This window comes from Sturnira hondurensis, unplaced genomic scaffold, assembly GCF_014824575.4.
Source record: "Sturnira hondurensis isolate 20B ecotype Veracruz unplaced genomic scaffold, ASM1482457v3 Scaffold0007401, whole genome shotgun sequence".
Taxonomy (NCBI): Eukaryota; Metazoa; Chordata; class Mammalia; order Chiroptera; family Phyllostomidae; genus Sturnira; species Sturnira hondurensis.
In genome coordinates, this window is record NW_028080032.1 from 1,862,933 (window position 1) to 1,879,545 (window position 16,613).

The 16,613-nt window shown below is 39.5% G+C and overlaps 1 long non-coding RNA gene across 1 annotated transcript; it reads right to left on the minus strand.

The window, feature by feature from the left end:
• Positions 1-666: 666 nt before the first annotated feature.
• On the minus strand, positions 667-15,584 carry LOC118990938 (uncharacterized). The gene is made up of 3 exons (XR_005067314.1): positions 15,571-15,584; positions 3,355-3,358; positions 667-744 (listed from the first exon to the last, which is right to left on the minus strand). It is a non-coding gene; the product is annotated as an uncharacterized LOC118990938 (long non-coding RNA).
• Between the last annotated feature and the right edge of the window lie 1,029 nt (positions 15,585-16,613).

Below are 16,613 nucleotides of genomic sequence, written 5' to 3' on the forward strand. Positions count from 1 at the left end.
GGGACTCTCTGAACTTCCTGGACTTCCTGGAAGTCTATTTCCTTTGCCAGATTGGGGAAGTTCTCCTTTATTATTTTTTCAAATAAATTTTCCACTTGTTGTTCTTCCTCTTCCCCTTCTAGTACCCCTATAATTCGGATGTTGGAACATTTAAAGATGTCCTGGAGGTTCCTAAGCCTCTCCTCGTTTTTTTGAATTCTTGTTTCTTCATATTTTTCTGTTTGGTCATTTTTTTCTTCCTTCTGGTCAACTCAATTGATTTTAGTTCCAGTTTCCTTCCCATCACTATTTGTTCCCTGTGCATTTTGCTTCATTTCACTTAGTGTAGCCTTCATTTTTTCATCTAATTTGTGACTAAAATCAACCAGTTCTGTGAGCATCCTGACCACCAATATTTTGAACTGTGCACTTGATAGGCTGGCTATCTCTTGGTTGCTTAGAAATATTGGCTCTGGGGCTTTCAGCTGTTCTTCTTTAGCCATAATGTTTTGGTCAGGTTGCACCTGTTATGTATGAGGGGCGGAGCATTAGGTATTCACCAGGGCGAGGCAACACATGTCACTGGGTTGTGATGCTGTATGTGGGGGTGGGGTCAGAGAGGAAGAAATGGCATTTGTTCTGCACTCTCTCAGGTTTCAGTCCCCTCTGCCACTTCCCACAAGCAATTTGGGCCCTTCTGGTGCTGGTTCCTGGGTGTGTGGGCTTGTGTACATTCTAGAATCCTGTGGATCTCTGCAACGAATTCTTCAGTGAAGATGTAAGCCTCTCCCAGCACCTCAACCCCCAAAAGTTTTTCTAATCAATGCTTTTAGGCTTTAATTCTCATCCCTGGGGCCCTGGGTTGTGCGGTCTGTCTCGCTGCTCATTTTCACCTGGTTTATCTGCACATGAATGTGTGACTGTGGTCAGCCAGCTGCCTTACACCCTCACTGGGTCTGCTCATTGCCACCCCACGCCTGGGATCTGCCAACCACAGCCTGCATGCCTAGGTTGGTCTAGCAGCCACCGCCTTTTCCTGCCAGGACCCCTCTATGCCAGCTGTTGACTCCAGTCGATCTAGATGAGTAGTTCATTGTTGTCGGACTTCCATACAAATCCATTTTCTGTCTGTTTGGTTGTGTTTTTGTTTATAAATCTTTCTTGTTCTTAAATTTGGTTGTGCGAGGAGGTACAGTATTTCCACCTATGCCTCCATCTTGCCAGAAGTCTCTCAGTTATTTTTAACCAATATCTATTTTAAAGTCTGTTTATTATATTCATATATAAGGAGACCCTGTGCTTTTCTTTCTGTTGTTTGAAGTTTTTGATAGTTCTTTTTAATGATTTTGTATTTTTACCTTTATTTTATGTAAGATATTACATTCATTTTCTGTAAGAAAATTATATCATATTATATTTGAAAAATATAATACATTATATTATATTTCAATTATAATTCAATTATATTATATTTGAATTACAGCATAATTCAAATATATTATAATATATTATAAAATATAATATATTAAATTATATTTCAATTATATTCTATTTGAAAAAATATCTGGGGAGGTTATTTCAACCTAGGATGATGTTATCTTCTCTCTAAAGGAATTTTACTTCTGTCACATGCCTGGGACACCAGTAATTTAAAGTCACCATAATTCATTGTAGGGATTTAGATTATTTGGACAATCCAGATGACTCAAGATAAACTGTATGTGATAGCCAGGTGATATTGATTCCAAATTTTATCTTTCTGATGTGATGAGACCGACAAAAAAAATTTTCTGTCTGTGAGATCCACATTCTTTATGGAAAAAAAGTGACACAAAATAATGGTTCACATCCCTGGATTTCCAACTTCCTTGAATGGAAGAACCCCCATTTAAATTTCCAAGAACTTGGTAATTCTTCACTCTTATTTACTGTTTTATGCTTTCAAGATGACTTTTATTAGTAGTTTTTAAAATATATTTTTCCATTTTTTCTGGTTTTCCTCAGTGATAACACTAATGCAAATTACCTAGTCTTCCATTACTAGAGGGAGGAGTCTGGAGCTTGTGTGGTTTACAAACTAGTCACCAAAGTATGAACTTCAGAGGCTGGTTATACACTGGCTGAGGGAACAAGATCTGAACTGCCTCCTCTTCAGACATTGTTCTATTACCTGTTCTTTGGTGATTACCTCATTTCCCTCTGACAGCTACTTCCTGCCCTCCTCCCAATTCCTTACTGAGCCATGTTCATGATGCAGAACTCTCCGACATAGACAAAAAAAAAGTCCATCCATCATTATCCTTCCTCTTCAGTTAAATGTATATTTTAAATATGTAAATATATAATATATAAATATTTTAGGAAAGTTAATATGTTTTGCTAAATGGCCAATAGAGAAGGTGTGACATGTTGGAAAATATATTTTTTGGGATCCTGAAAACCAAGCCATTTTTCTCTTGAAAAAATCAGGAGATGTGACATTTTCAGAATCAGATGTGTTCTTTTTGTGAGATTCAGCTAAAGATTCAATTTCTTTTCAACACATGCTTCTGATGGGTTGGAAAATTGGTATATCAGTCTTGGAGTGCTTGCAAGAGAGGCTTTTTAAAATTTTCTTGACTTAAAATTTCTTAAATTCATGATGAAATTTTTTAGTAACATTGTATTGAAATATGAAATAAATACAAGAATATGCATACATTAAGTGTATAGCTGAGTGAACTCTGGTAAACATATCCATGTAACTAGGACTCAAAAACAAAATGCAATCACTCCCAGCACCCCAGATGCCCCTTTCATGTCCCCCTCTGAGCCACTTCACCCCTCAAGGGTAACCACTGTCCTGACCTCACACTATAGATGAATCTGCTTGCTTTCTAACTTTATACATAGAATTATTTAGTATATACTCTCATGACTGGTTGTTTACTTACTTTCTCTCAACGCTATGTTTGTAGTGTGTATTAATATTATTGCATGCAGTTGTAAATCATTCATTCTTGTTTTTTTAATAGTACTCCATTGCATAAATGTACTACAATTTATTCATTCTATTATTGATGGACATGTGGATTCTTACAGATTTATAAGTACTGCTTTTACAAAAATTCTTGTGTCTTCTTTTTTATCTTTCAGTAAACATAGATATCAAGAAGTTCTTGACCCTTCATCTTTTAAGTTTTACCCTGTTCACTGGTACTTTTACCCAGATTCTTGTCCTTGATCTTTTAACTGGGACTAAATACTGATGATTTCCATGACCTGCTTTGTGAATAAGCTGAAAGCACTTTGTTCAGCTGACTGCGGTCTTTTGTCTGAGTCCTCTCCAGAATCTAGTAGTTGAATTGGATGTGTTTGATAAAAGGATGGAAAGACCTCCCTGGTAGAGTGCCTCCGTTTGGCTTAAACCCAGGTTCTGCACCCTGATTTCTGAGCCTTGCTTTGTGATTTCATCTGGTTAACCAAATTGTATGTACTGGTCACTACAGGTTTAGTGGAAGTTAATCTGCCATGTCCCAATTTAATCTTTTAAGAATGTGAGAAAAGCCTTTTTTAAAAACGATCCCTTATGAGAATGTTGTTATAACTCTATTAGCTAATGACATCTGTGAGAATTTGAAAATGTCTGTACATGGGATCTTCAGTTTGCTTTAAATCTGCTTGAATAGAAAAACTGTCTACACATTAGAACAAAACATGCAAAGACAGGATATTGTAATCAACATGATTTACTGTCATATATGCCTTGAAGCCAAATGGAGTGGTGACTTCAGACAAGTGTGTAACTTTTATTTTGTGATGAAGATAACCAAAGAAACAAACTCTGCTTTCCTGCACTCTGCCAAAATATCCCCAAGCATCCTCCCAGACAGTTGAAAAATGAGTCAGCTAAAGGACTTCAAAACAATTAAATTACGGTAATTGAAAACACATTTCATAAGAGAAATTAAGTAGATGATTTGAGGTTACAGAGCATCTGCTAATGAATGTTTGCCTCAGCATGTGCAGCTTTACTTTGTCTTCCCCAATTGTAGCATTTCTGAAACTCACTGATTTCTCCTTTCTGTGTAAATTCTGTATGTATTTCTAGTTATAGCTCCATAAGACCAGTGTTTACCACCTTCCCAGCCTTTGTCATAGGTGTCATATCACTAGGGTTCAGTGAAGAAAAGAGAAACTACTCTAGATATGTCAAGCAGAAGGTGATTTAATACAGGGAAGTAAGTGCTTACAAAATAGTGGGGAGAATGGAAGTAAAAGGCACCAGCAGAATTTTGGTTTTAATGTCAAAGTCAAAAAAACAGTGATTATCACACTTTCTACTCTTGCTGCCTCCATAATCACCTCATTCCCAGGAGGCTGTTGACTACAGAGTAAATCCCTGATTCTATTCTGGCACGCACTGGAATCTCTCCAAGCTTACTAATCAGCTGCCTCTACTGTAGCGAGACTGACTCCACTTCATTCTTCCTTACAATTCAGGCAACTGCACCTAAGTGGCACAATATAATTCATATCTAGAACTCAAACAGCCAGGATGTCTAGAAAGTGTAATGTTAAGGCTTCTAATCTCTTGGGAAAAAAACGGGAGGTTGAGAGAACTAACCCAAAGATATGCCACTTGTACTCACTTTATAAATTAAAGTTATTTAAAAGGAGGCCTTATATTTGTATTGTAAATGAAAATTCAAGATCATTTGCCATTGATAGTAGGTATTTGTCAAAGTAAATGCAAGGGCTTTTTTTTGTCTCAAGTTTTCCATAGGCATTTTTCCTCTGAGAGCACAGGTTAATTCTAAAAAGGCCCTTCTTCCAGGTTGTCCCCACGCTGCATTGTTTTCCCATGCTACTGCCATCTACCTACTTTGTGTGAGCCAAAAACCAATGTTTGCAATTAGACTACAGGTCATGTCTGAAATAAAGCAGACCCCTATGCAAATTACCATTGAGAATTTTTTCTCCTGGTGGAGGAATGGAGAGGACAATGCGGACTCCTCAGTCCCACCCACAGTGCCTATCGATGCACTTTGGGAAATGCTTTATTAGCTATCAGCACCTTAAAGGTACTTTGATCTTTTTTCTTAAGTTCTAGGATAGAGCCCACATTTTAAAAATCCAACCTGATGTTACAAATGTAAGAAGAAAATCAGGAAAGATGACTCGGGGAATTTCAGGGAGCGAAAAAAAGACCAGCAGTCAGTTTAAAGCAGGGCCTTATTGTCGTTGTCTAGGGCAGAGCTTGGGGAACTTGGAGTCACTCCTGCTGCTTGAGCCACAAGGCCCGGATAAGAGTTGTCTGTTTAACCCAGCTCCATTCCTGGTGCTTTAGGTCTATCCTTCCGGTTATCAGCTGACCAAACCCTACTCTGCCACGAGTACCATTGCTTTCTCCTTTTCCCCTCTACTTGACTTTGGTCAGCACATTCGCTAACCTCCCATCCCCAACTCTGCATCATTTTTCTTCAGAGAAGTTACTATTACAAACTTCATACATATTACTGTCTGCTTTTCAAAGAGCTCCCATTGGTTAAACAAATAACAATTGGGTGAGTAAGGTGTCAGCCTTCTTGTTTCAGCCAGGTGAACCCTAGAAGGAAGTCCGAATCCAGCTCAACTTCACTTCAGACCTTATTATGTTTCACAGAATGTCAGATTGATCAAAACTATTTATACCAAAACGCACTTCAAACTCCAGGCTACTTACACCACACAGAGGCCTTAATGTTGTAAGCTCAGTTTTAAGATAACGTTGATAGTTTCCTCTTTTGTGTTGGGGATGAAGAACTGGGTTGAGACCTGACTCCACCATATTCCGAATGACAAGTCACTTTAATTTCCAGGGTCCCCTACAAAGTAGAGATGATTTATTTTTTGCTTTATTCATCACTTGTGTGGATCATATAAAATGAGGCATTTATCCATGTATTTCATCATTTAAGAAGTAATTTCATGAGTGCCAACCGTGTGCAAGGTCTTTAAATGTCATCTTCTCCTTGTGACCCTTTATAACCATCTTATATGATATTTCAGCCCCGCCCTCCTCAATACTTCTCTAATCCTCCTTCTCTCCTTTTATTTTTTTCACAAGCACTTTTCTTTTGCTAAATAAATATATATTTGATTGATTTATATTATTTATTATAGGTATCTATTTAATTTTGTATTATCCATCTCCCTCCACTAGGCTTCAAGCTCCATGAGAAGGATGACTAGAATTTTTTTTTTTTTTTTGCTATTGTCTCTCTAAGGCCTGGTCCATAGTGAGATCTTAATAAGTCATGCTGAATGAATAAACAGATGTGCCGTGTTCAGAGTGCAAGTGCTGATATAAACCAGGCTACCGTATAAAACTCAAATTTATTCTTGATTAGCGAAAACTGGCTGAAGAATGTGTATTCTGTACAGATGGCTGTACAGAAGGGCTGGAGTTAAGCTGAGAGAACAATTTGGAGGCTAGTACATAATCCAAGCAAGAAATGACAAAGTAAATTAATTCTGTGTCTGTGAGGGGAGGAAGGGGCAACTAGAAAACATTGAGAATATAGCATTGCAGGGCTCCGTGACTGCTTACATCTGAGGTGTGATGGGAAAAGTAAAATAGACATTAAATCCCTAGGTTCTGGATTGGGCAGTTGAATGGATGATGGTGATTCTTACTGGAATACTGGAGATAGGATTCTTACTGGGGATACGGGAGAAGGAAATGGATGTCTGAAGGACAAGCTTGGGAAGAGAATTTATTGTCAGGTGCCTGTGGATAAGTAGATATTCACCAGGAGATTGAGTATATAGCTCTGGGTTTAGAAGAGAAAGTTAGGTTGGGGATAAAGATTTGGGAGCTACAATCTTAGGTTCTAAGGGCAGCATGCAGAATGGGGAGAAGGGAGGGCCAAGGGGTACACAATAGTTTAGGAAAATTGCAAGAAAAGAAGAGTTGTGAAGAGAACTATGAAAAGCAGAAGAAAACCAAAGGGGGGGAGTTTTTCAAAGTGGGAGAAACCAATAGCATCAGGCATCAGAGATATATAGGATGAAAATTTCCATTGTGCCTTGGCACATGGAGGGCCAGGTGACAGAATGGACACTCTCACTTGAAATCTGAAGATCCTTCACTTGCATTCTCATCTTCTCTCCACAGATGGAACCACTGGGGAGTGCCTCATTATTCTAAAAAGTAAGTCTTTTTTCACTTGTTCCATTTGAGACCCCAGAGTTGTGCACCATCGATGATGGAAAAGATTTTTATGTCCTTGAATACTGAGACTACTATGGTCCTGTCAAACACCCACAATTCACTTTCTTTTATTAATGAACACAGTGTGCCTGAAAGTTCTGGACTTGAGAGCCAGAAAACCTGGTCTGATCTAGCTTAACATCTGTTTTACTAAAGGGTGACCTTGAACAACACATTGATTTTTTCAATTCAGTTGTCCTCATCTATAAAATTATGGGGTTGTTCTCCACCAGGTCCCTGGAAAGTACTTCAGTGACCTTTTAGCTTTAACAATATGAATTAATAAAATTCAGAATAGACATTTATTAAAGATCCTGCAAGTATCCAATTTCCATCCCATCTCAATGATAATTGTGCTGTTGGACCTATTCCAATTCTTCTATATACTCTTTAAAGCACATAGACACCTCAACAGCACACAGATCTCTGGAATATGATCATGTCTAATCCTGCAGAACATTTAAGAAGGTAGAACAAAATACAGACTCCTCTAAATCTCTGTTGTAGGCTGCTGGCTGTTGTCAAGCTGCTAGTGATTTATTTAGTATTCTGGTTGCAAGGAGGCAGGGCTATATAATTTTATTGATACTTAAGTTTCCCTTTAAAAGTAATTGACCCAAATTAAGAAAGTGTTCACCAAGGGTTCTGGAAATAAAACACAACAATAAGACCTCCAGTCTATAGATTTTATAAAGATGGCTATGTAAATTTGGGTATTTATGTTATGCACTTTCCAAACTAAGATCTTACTATATTTTGTAAACATGACTCAAAAGCCAGTGATATTTCTCCCTGGTTGTCTCTTAAAGCAATGGAGTCAGCGAGAACTGAAAACCATGATTTCTTTTTCAGGTGGCTTTAAGATGTGGCCTTTGAAGTTTATGTGTGTAACTGTAGTAGATTATTGTTCAGCAGAATCTGATACCACTGGGTGAGTGAGGATGGTATCCAAGTAAAGAACAATGGTGATCCCAAGAGAGAACTGGAACTGCTGGGTACCAGGCTTTTGTCCATCTGAAAGAGAAGGAAGTTTCTGGCAGATCCACAGGCCCAGTTTGGTCTTCAAACATATCTAAGTGAAAATGTCTCCACTTGCCGCTATAGATTCCAGGAGAGAAGTTGGTCAGGGCAGTCTCTAGTCAGGAAAGCGTCTGCTTCATCATTCTCCCTGCTCTGCCCCTTTGGAGCCATCCTGGTGAGCCAGAAAGAACTTGAGCAAGAAGATGCTTCAGGGCCTGACCCACACCTGAACATGGAGACAATGCACAAATGTGGTACTTTCCTAGCCACAGCGAACTGAAATGCCCATATTTTTTTTTGCTAATTCAATTTGGCTCCTTTGGATTTCATCCCAATATCTCCTTTAGATGATGTTTTCCCCCACCCCTCCTCCTGTACCAAGCCACAGAAAGAGTAGAAGGCAGGTAGCATGAAAGCAATCATTTGACACTTAAAGAGAAAGTCAATGGCAAATATCTGTTTTTGTTTTCTCATCTAATCTTTACAAAAATCATGTGAGAGGGTAAGAAAACAAAGGTTCCCAGAGAGTAACTAACTTGACTTTTAATTCATGTGTATCTGACATTTCAGTCCATACTCTTTTTAATGACTACAAAAAGTTCACAAAAGTTCATCTGGACTCTGTTTTCTGACCCGTTAATACTCAAATCAATAAGATTTTAAGAAAAATACAAACATACAATTCTTATTTCAAAAAGTAACATGTTGCATAATGCTCAAACTTGAAAAACAAGGGCCACCTTTAATATAATATGACACATGTAGCTCTGGTAAAATTCCATTGTAAACACAGAATCTGTGAGAAATGCACATTTTTACAAAATTGAATTTATTGAGGTGGCATTGGTTAATAAAATTATATAGGTTTCAGGTATATACATCTATACTATATCATCTGTATATTGTATTGTGTTCACCACCCCAAGCCAAGTCTCCCTCTATCACCGTTTACCCCCACTTTACCCTTTCCTACTTCCCCCCAAAGCTCTTTCCTTCTGGTCATCACCATACAGTTGTCTGTGTCTATGAGTTGTCCTTTTTTCCTTTCTTTCTGCTTAATCCCTTCACCTCGTCTCCCAACACCCTCCCTTCTGACAGCTGTCAGCCTGTTTCTGTATCTATGAGTCTGTTTCTATTTTGTCTGTTAGTTAATTTTGTTCATTAGATTCCACATGTAAGTAAAATAATAGGGTACTTGTCTTTCTCAAACTGGCTTATTTCACTTAGCATATTTTCCAGGTCCATCTGTGCTGTTGCAAAAGGTATGATTTGCTTCTTTTTTATGGCTAAATAGCATTCCACTGTGTAAGTGTACTACAGCTTTTTTATGCACTCATTTACTGATGGGCACTTGGGCTGCTTCCAAGTCTTGGCTATTGTAAATAATGTTGCAATGAACATATGATGGGCATATATTATTTCATATCAGTGTTTTGATTTTCTTTGGATAAATTCCTGGAAGTGGAATTGCTGGGTCATAAGGCAGTTCCAGTTTTAAATTTTTGAGATATCTCCATATTGGTTTCCCCAGTGGCTGTACCAGTCTGCATTTCTACCAACAGTGCACAATGATTTCCTTTTCTCTGCATTCTGGTCAACACTTGTTTGTTGATTTACTGATGATACCCATTCTGACAGGTGTGAGGTGATATTTCATTGTGGTTTTAGCATTTCTTGAATGATTAGTGATGTTGAATATATTTTCATGTCTATTGGCCATTGTATGTCCTCTTTGGGGAAGTGTCTATTCAGGTCTTTTGCCCATTTTTAAATTGGATTGTTTATTTGTTTGTTGTTGAGTTTTATAAGTTCTTTATAAATTATAGATTAAACCTTTATCAGATATATAAGTGGTGAATATGTTCTTCCATTCAGTGGGTTTTCTTTTCACTTTTTTGGTGGTTTCCTTTACTGTGCAAAGACTTTTTAGTTTGATGTAACCTTATTTGTTTATTTTTTTCTTTTGTTTCCCTTGCCTGAGGCAATATATCAGAAAAAACATTGCTATGAGAAATGTCCAAGATTTTACTGTCTATGTTTTCTTCTAGGATAATTATGGTTCCAAGTTTAACAGTTAAGTCTTTAATCTATTTTGAGTTTATTCTTGTGTGTGGTGTAAGAAGGTGGTCTGGTTTTATTTTTGCACGTATCTGTCCAATTTTCCTAACACTATTTATTGAGTAGACTATCTTTACCCCATTCCATGTTTTTGCCTCCTTTGTCAAATTTTAATTGACTGTAGAGGCTTGGGTTTATTTCTGGTCTAATATGATTTTCTGTCATGGAAAAATCCAAGCTCTGAAATTTCCAGTCAAAATGACAGATGGCACAGGTAAATGTGGTACTTGCATCCTCCCACAACAACACCAAAATTACAACTAAACTACAGAGCAATGATCATTCAGAACTGCCTGCAACCTAGCTGAATGAAAGTCCTACAACTAGGGAGGTAAAGAAGCCACATTGAAACTGGTAGGCGGTGTGGAAATGCAATATGGGCTGGTCTCGTATTTACATGTAGTAGATAAAAATTGAGACGACTATCTTAGCTGATATATGTGGAGATCCGCCCTGAGGAGCAAAGGGTCTCAGCCCCATATCAGGTCCCCCAGCCTAGCATTCCAGTGCCAGGAAAGAGACGTCCCCATAATTTATGGCTGTAAAAACCAATGGAGATAGTGGCTGAGTGAGACAGAGGGATTCTGGAGTCCCAGGCAATTCCCCTTAAAGGACCTATGCACAGACTTACTTTGATTCACTCCCTTCAGCTCTAGCGCTGATATAGCAGCTCGAAAGGCACCAGGGATGTATGGGGAGAAACTAAATTGTCTGGCATCAGGGTGAGAGCTGGGGTGTCAGTGTTTTGCCAGACAAAAGTTCTAATAAAGGCCGTCATTCCTTTTCTGGCCTTCCCAGAAAGCCAGCAGGCAGGCACCATATCTGAGTCTTCCTCAATCCAGCTAATACTGTTTCCCACCCTAGTGATTCTCTGAGATACTGTTCCATCCAACCTGTGAGCCTACCCAAGCCTTTCCAGAGGCTTTTCCATACAAATGGCCTGTCTTGGCTCATGTTTCAGATTTTCCTAAAATCTTTCAAACAAGCAGCACCTGGCCTCAGTGCGCTCCATACCTCTTGATAGATGGCACCGGACCTGGCACTAGTGGAAGGTAGTCTTAGTTCACAGCCTGGCCTCACCTGGACACCTCCAAGCCCACCACAAGTAGCAGCCATCTGCAGATCTCTTTGTAGCTCATGCTGGATTTTCTCAGGCAGAACCCAGGTGGTGGCTGACATTGGCCTGCACATCCTGGAAGGGCCCAGAGCCAGTACACCCAGTGGATAGCTTTGGACCACATTGAAACACCACCCAACCACCTCCACAGCACCATACTCAAGGGGTAGACACAGTGGGCACCAGACCTCCAATGAAGTAAGTTCTGTTCTATGGGATGGGTCAGTGATGAGCCTGTCCTCGCAGCAAATTGGCCTGAGAGTAAATTTCTCCCACTGATGTGCTAATAGCAGTCAAGTCTCAATTATAACAGGAGAATGTACATTGCCCACATGGGGGTGGGAGGTACAACTGGAGTGCCCAGCTTGTGTGCTTCTGGACTCTACTGGATACCTACCACATTATGCCACTCTACCAAGCCTGGCAGATGTAGCATCTCTATCTAGCATCTATCTAGCATCTCTATCACATAGGAACAAAGACAGAGAGGCTGCCACAATTAGAAGACAAAGAAACATGTCTCCAGTGAAAGAACAGAACAAAACTCCAGAAAATGAACTAAACAAAATGGAGAGAAGCAATGTACTAGATGTGGAGTTCAAAACACTGGGTATAAAGATGCTCAGTGAAATTAGAACTTCAATAGCATAAAAAAGAGTATGGAATCCATAACAAAGAACCCATCAGAAAAGAAGAGTACACTAACTGAAATGAAGAATAATTGACAGGAAATAAACAGTAGAGTAGATAAGGCACAGAGCCAAATCAGAAATTTGGAATATAAGGAGGCAAAGAACACCCTATCAGAACAGCAAAAAGAAAAAAGAATTCAAAAAAATAAAGATAGTGTAAGGAACCTCTGGGACAACTGCAAGCCTGCCAGCATTCACATCATGGGTGGGCCAGAAAGAAAAGAGAGAGAGCAAGAATTTGAAAACCTACTTTAAAAATAATGACAGAAAACATTCTTAACCTGGTGAAGGAAATACATACAAGTTTAGGAAGGGCAGAGAGTACCAAACAAGATGAATCCAAAGAGGCCCACACCAAGGCACATCATAATTAAAATAAAGAAGGTTAAGAACAAAGAGAGAATCCTAAAAGCAGGAAGAGAAAAGCAGCTAGTTAGCTACAAGGTAGTCTCATAAAACTATCAGCTCATTTCTCAACAGAAACTTTACAGGCCAGAAGGGATTGGCACAGAATATTCAAAGTGAAGAACAGCAAGTTCCAATAGCCAAGTTTACTGTATCCAGCAAAACTATCATAAGGAATTGAAGGATATATAAAGAGCATCCAAGACAAGAAGTGGCTGAAGAAGACTAACAAAGTTGTATTACATGAAATATTAAAGGGTATTCTTTAAGAAGAAGAAGATAAGGTAAAAATATGAACAATAAAATAGCAAAGAATATATATCTATCAACAACTGAATCTAAAAGAACAAAATAAATGAACAAGCAGAACAGAAACAGTCAGAGATACACAGAATGTTTTGACAGTTGCCAGGTGGGAGGGTGATTGGGGAGATGGGTGAAACGAGGTGAAGGATTTAAGAAGTATAAATTCGTTGTTACAGAATAGTCACGAGGATGTACATTTCAGCATAGGAAATATAGTCAACAATATTCTAATATCTATGTATGGTGTTAGATGGGCATGAGATTCATTAGCATGATCACTTAGTAAATTGTATAAATGTCTAGTCACTGGGGTGTACACATGAAGGTAATAAAATATTGCATGTCAACTGTAATTGAAAATAAAACATGATTTAAATTAAACAGACAAAAAGAAAAATCCAACTGGGTTGGGTGGAGGTGGAAGAAGGTGTAGGGGAAATAAATGGTAATGGAAAAAAATTAGAGAAAATAAAGAGAGAAGGAAAAAATAAAACTTCAAACCCTACCTAGAGGGAGGAATCAGGGAACATAAATTTATCCCTTTGATGGAAGAGTGACATGGCATATGGTTTCAAATCTCTTGGAGAAGAAAGAAGTCTGCTCTGAGTTTGCAAATTTGATTTTGAGGAGCTGAGGCATGGGAGCTGTGTCACAGTCAATATATCTGCCAGGGACAGATTAGGACCAGGTGACTGCTGAGCTGTTCACTGTTCCCTTCTGACGCACATGTTTCACTCACCAAATCACCATGCAGCATGAAGACTAATAAGACAAAGATGATCTCGTGCACTCTGATTTTCCCCTCTGCTTCTCTCTCTAGGCTTTCTGACTCCATGTTGGTAGCAGCCAGTGCCAACTGCAGACAGGCATAAGTCATTTGAAGTAATAAAATAAGAGATAACTCTGGCCAGAGCCAGTCATTGAATTTTTGAGAGTCTACAGTTTTTTAAGAAAGCATGGTTTCTTCAAAGAGTCCAATGGACTAAAGCAAAAATGTGTGGATGCTGGAACCACATTGCTCAAATCCCAATTCTTATTTACCCACTGTGTGAGCCTGGGTATGTTCCTTTGCCTCTTGAATGTTTCAATTCCCTCATCTGTAAAACAGATTCATTTATTTGTTCCCCATATATATGTTGCCATATATCACAACCTTGATTCCACATGCTGGGATGGAGCACTGAGCAAAACCAACCAAGTCCTCTGTTCTCACAATGGAGACAGATAATAAACAGATCTATTTGTAACATTACTTTAGATAGTGCTAAATGCTATAAAGTCAAATAAAGCAGGGCAGGGGATGGAGAGATAGAGGAAGGGATGGCTATATTACAAAGGGCAGAAAAAGGTAAATCCGTGGAGTTGGCAAAACACTGAAAACACCAGCATAATGTGAAAGGGGTAAACTACACAGTATCACAGATGGCAGTATTCCAAGAAGAGAGAGTGGAAATGTGAACAAAACATAATAAATGTGCCCACCTACTGGAGTGTTGTATGAGTGACATGGAGTACAATATATAAAGTAAGACCATGGAAACTGCCCTGGGAAGGTTAGCTCAGCACGTCTCACAGAATCTCAGAGATTCAAGGACAATACATTTCTCTCCAGTCTTCCCTTTATAATGCTAGTGTCTCTTAAAAACAAACAAGCATGCATCTTCTGTTTAAGTACCTGTCATGATGAGGCTGTCCTACCTCAGGAAGCAGAGCCTTGCTTACACTGTTGGAGGAGCTTTGTTTCTCTGTCTACTGAACGTACATCCTACTCATGGGAACCACAAAGACCCTACCTGCTCCCTCTCCTACATGACAATGTTTCCACATTCAAAATAATTTTCATCTCAGCTCCATCAGCTCCTTCAAGCACTCCTTACTTGTTTGGTTTCCAGATTTCTCACTTCCATTGGATTGTTTTAAAAATACAGAACAATATATCCACTCTCTGAATAATGGGTTTAGGGTTGGAGGCTTCAACCCATCCCTACTTGGAAGCTCTTTCCTAAAAGCAGAGTCCTTAGGTAAGGAGGAGCATGTCTACTCTTCTCAGTGTGTGCCTGCCCCTTCCTACTATCTTGCTCAGAGCCTTGCTAAAGCCCCAGCCTGAACCAATTTGAACTCACATCCATGGTAATGGGTAAGAGAACTAGTAGACTGAGCAGTGCTTCCAGTTTCCTAGACACTGGGGTGGAAAAGAGAGAAGAGAGGGCAGGAGGTACTGGTGGGGGGGGGTGGACTCAGGACAGATCGTATTGCTGTGTTATTAATTAAGCATCAGATCAATGGGATTAGAGTACAGCTGATGAGTCATAAGTCCTAGGTTCCAATGCCTGTGAGTCAGTCAGCCAGCTGGGTTCTGCTACCCAGCCTCAGCTCAGCTCCTTCTCCTGCCAGGTGCCTCATCAAACAAACCATAGTGACACAGGTTTCTTCTAGAAAATAATTTGGAGGAGAAATCTGTTTAATGGTAGATTGCTCAGGTCACATTGTCTTTAGAATTTACCTATAATACTGTAAAGCAGAGAGAGTCTCTTTGGCATTGTAATGGGGTACTGAGTTGGAGGTCCCCCCCAAAGTCCTAAAGCCCCCACAGCTATCACTTGAAGGGTGAGGGAAAAGGACCAGGGCCACTGAGAGCTACTTTGCATCCCTGAAGAACTTGGCCAGTGTTTTAGCAATGGCAAAAGCTGTCCCTCCACTGGGAGGCTAGGAGATGGGTGTGATTCTAACCCATGACTCGATGTCACTGGAGGGGCCTCCTGGGCCCACAATAATGGTGTGGTGGCGGCTTCTGCATCATGGGGCCTTGCTTGCCCAGATGCAAGCAAGCTTGGAAAGAAGCAAGCAAGCTTGGAAAGCTGCTAACAATGGCAGCTTGGAAAGAAGCAGAAAAACAGGATGTAGCAGCCGTGTAGGGCTCTTGACCATGTGGCTGGGGAAGAAGAAGGCTCTTGACCATGTAGAAGCAGTGCAGGGTCTTGACCATACAGTTGGATAGAATTCAGAAGGACTTCCACTGGCTCTCCATGAGGGAGTATCACACAGTTTTGGATTAAGAATGGGAGCCTAACCAAGCTATGGATTTCTATTTTCCTTTCCTGAGGTACCTCTGACTGGCCTGGTTTGACAAGGGAAGGCAGGACTTTTATATCTCTGTGTGTGTTTGCAGGTGTTTTGGGGACTTTGGGATTTAACAGCTGCTCTGCTGTTATTCTGAACCTTATAACGTTTGAATAAAGAGTTCCTTTTCTTTTTACCAAACTCCAACATGGACAGCCACAGCCCCTACCGGTGGTGGACAAAAAGAGCCATATAGTAATAGGCCCTCGGGGTCGGGGGTGGTTCTGCAACAGCATGTCTTGTAAGATGATAGGCATGTTTCAACACTATGGAGCATAGGCTTGAATTTTAAGCCATCCATTCAATGGTGTTCTGAAGTTCTGTATCATTAAATTTTGGGACAAATACACATTTTGGGCAGTGGGTAGGAACAGAACATAACAGTAAACACAGTCATGTTTTAATGTGTTTTTTCATTTGGTTTAGCTTTTATATTTAGAATAAAAAATCATAATTTGTAAATTGAATATGGGAAGGGCGAATGCAAGAAAAATTGAGTCACCCACTCAGGCTGATCCGATATTAAGCAATAGTCACAGCGCAAACAGCAGTAATCACAACTTCATAGTGATTTCTCTGCTCTCCTGAACTAGTTTGAAAAAGCAGCCACCCCCCTGATGTT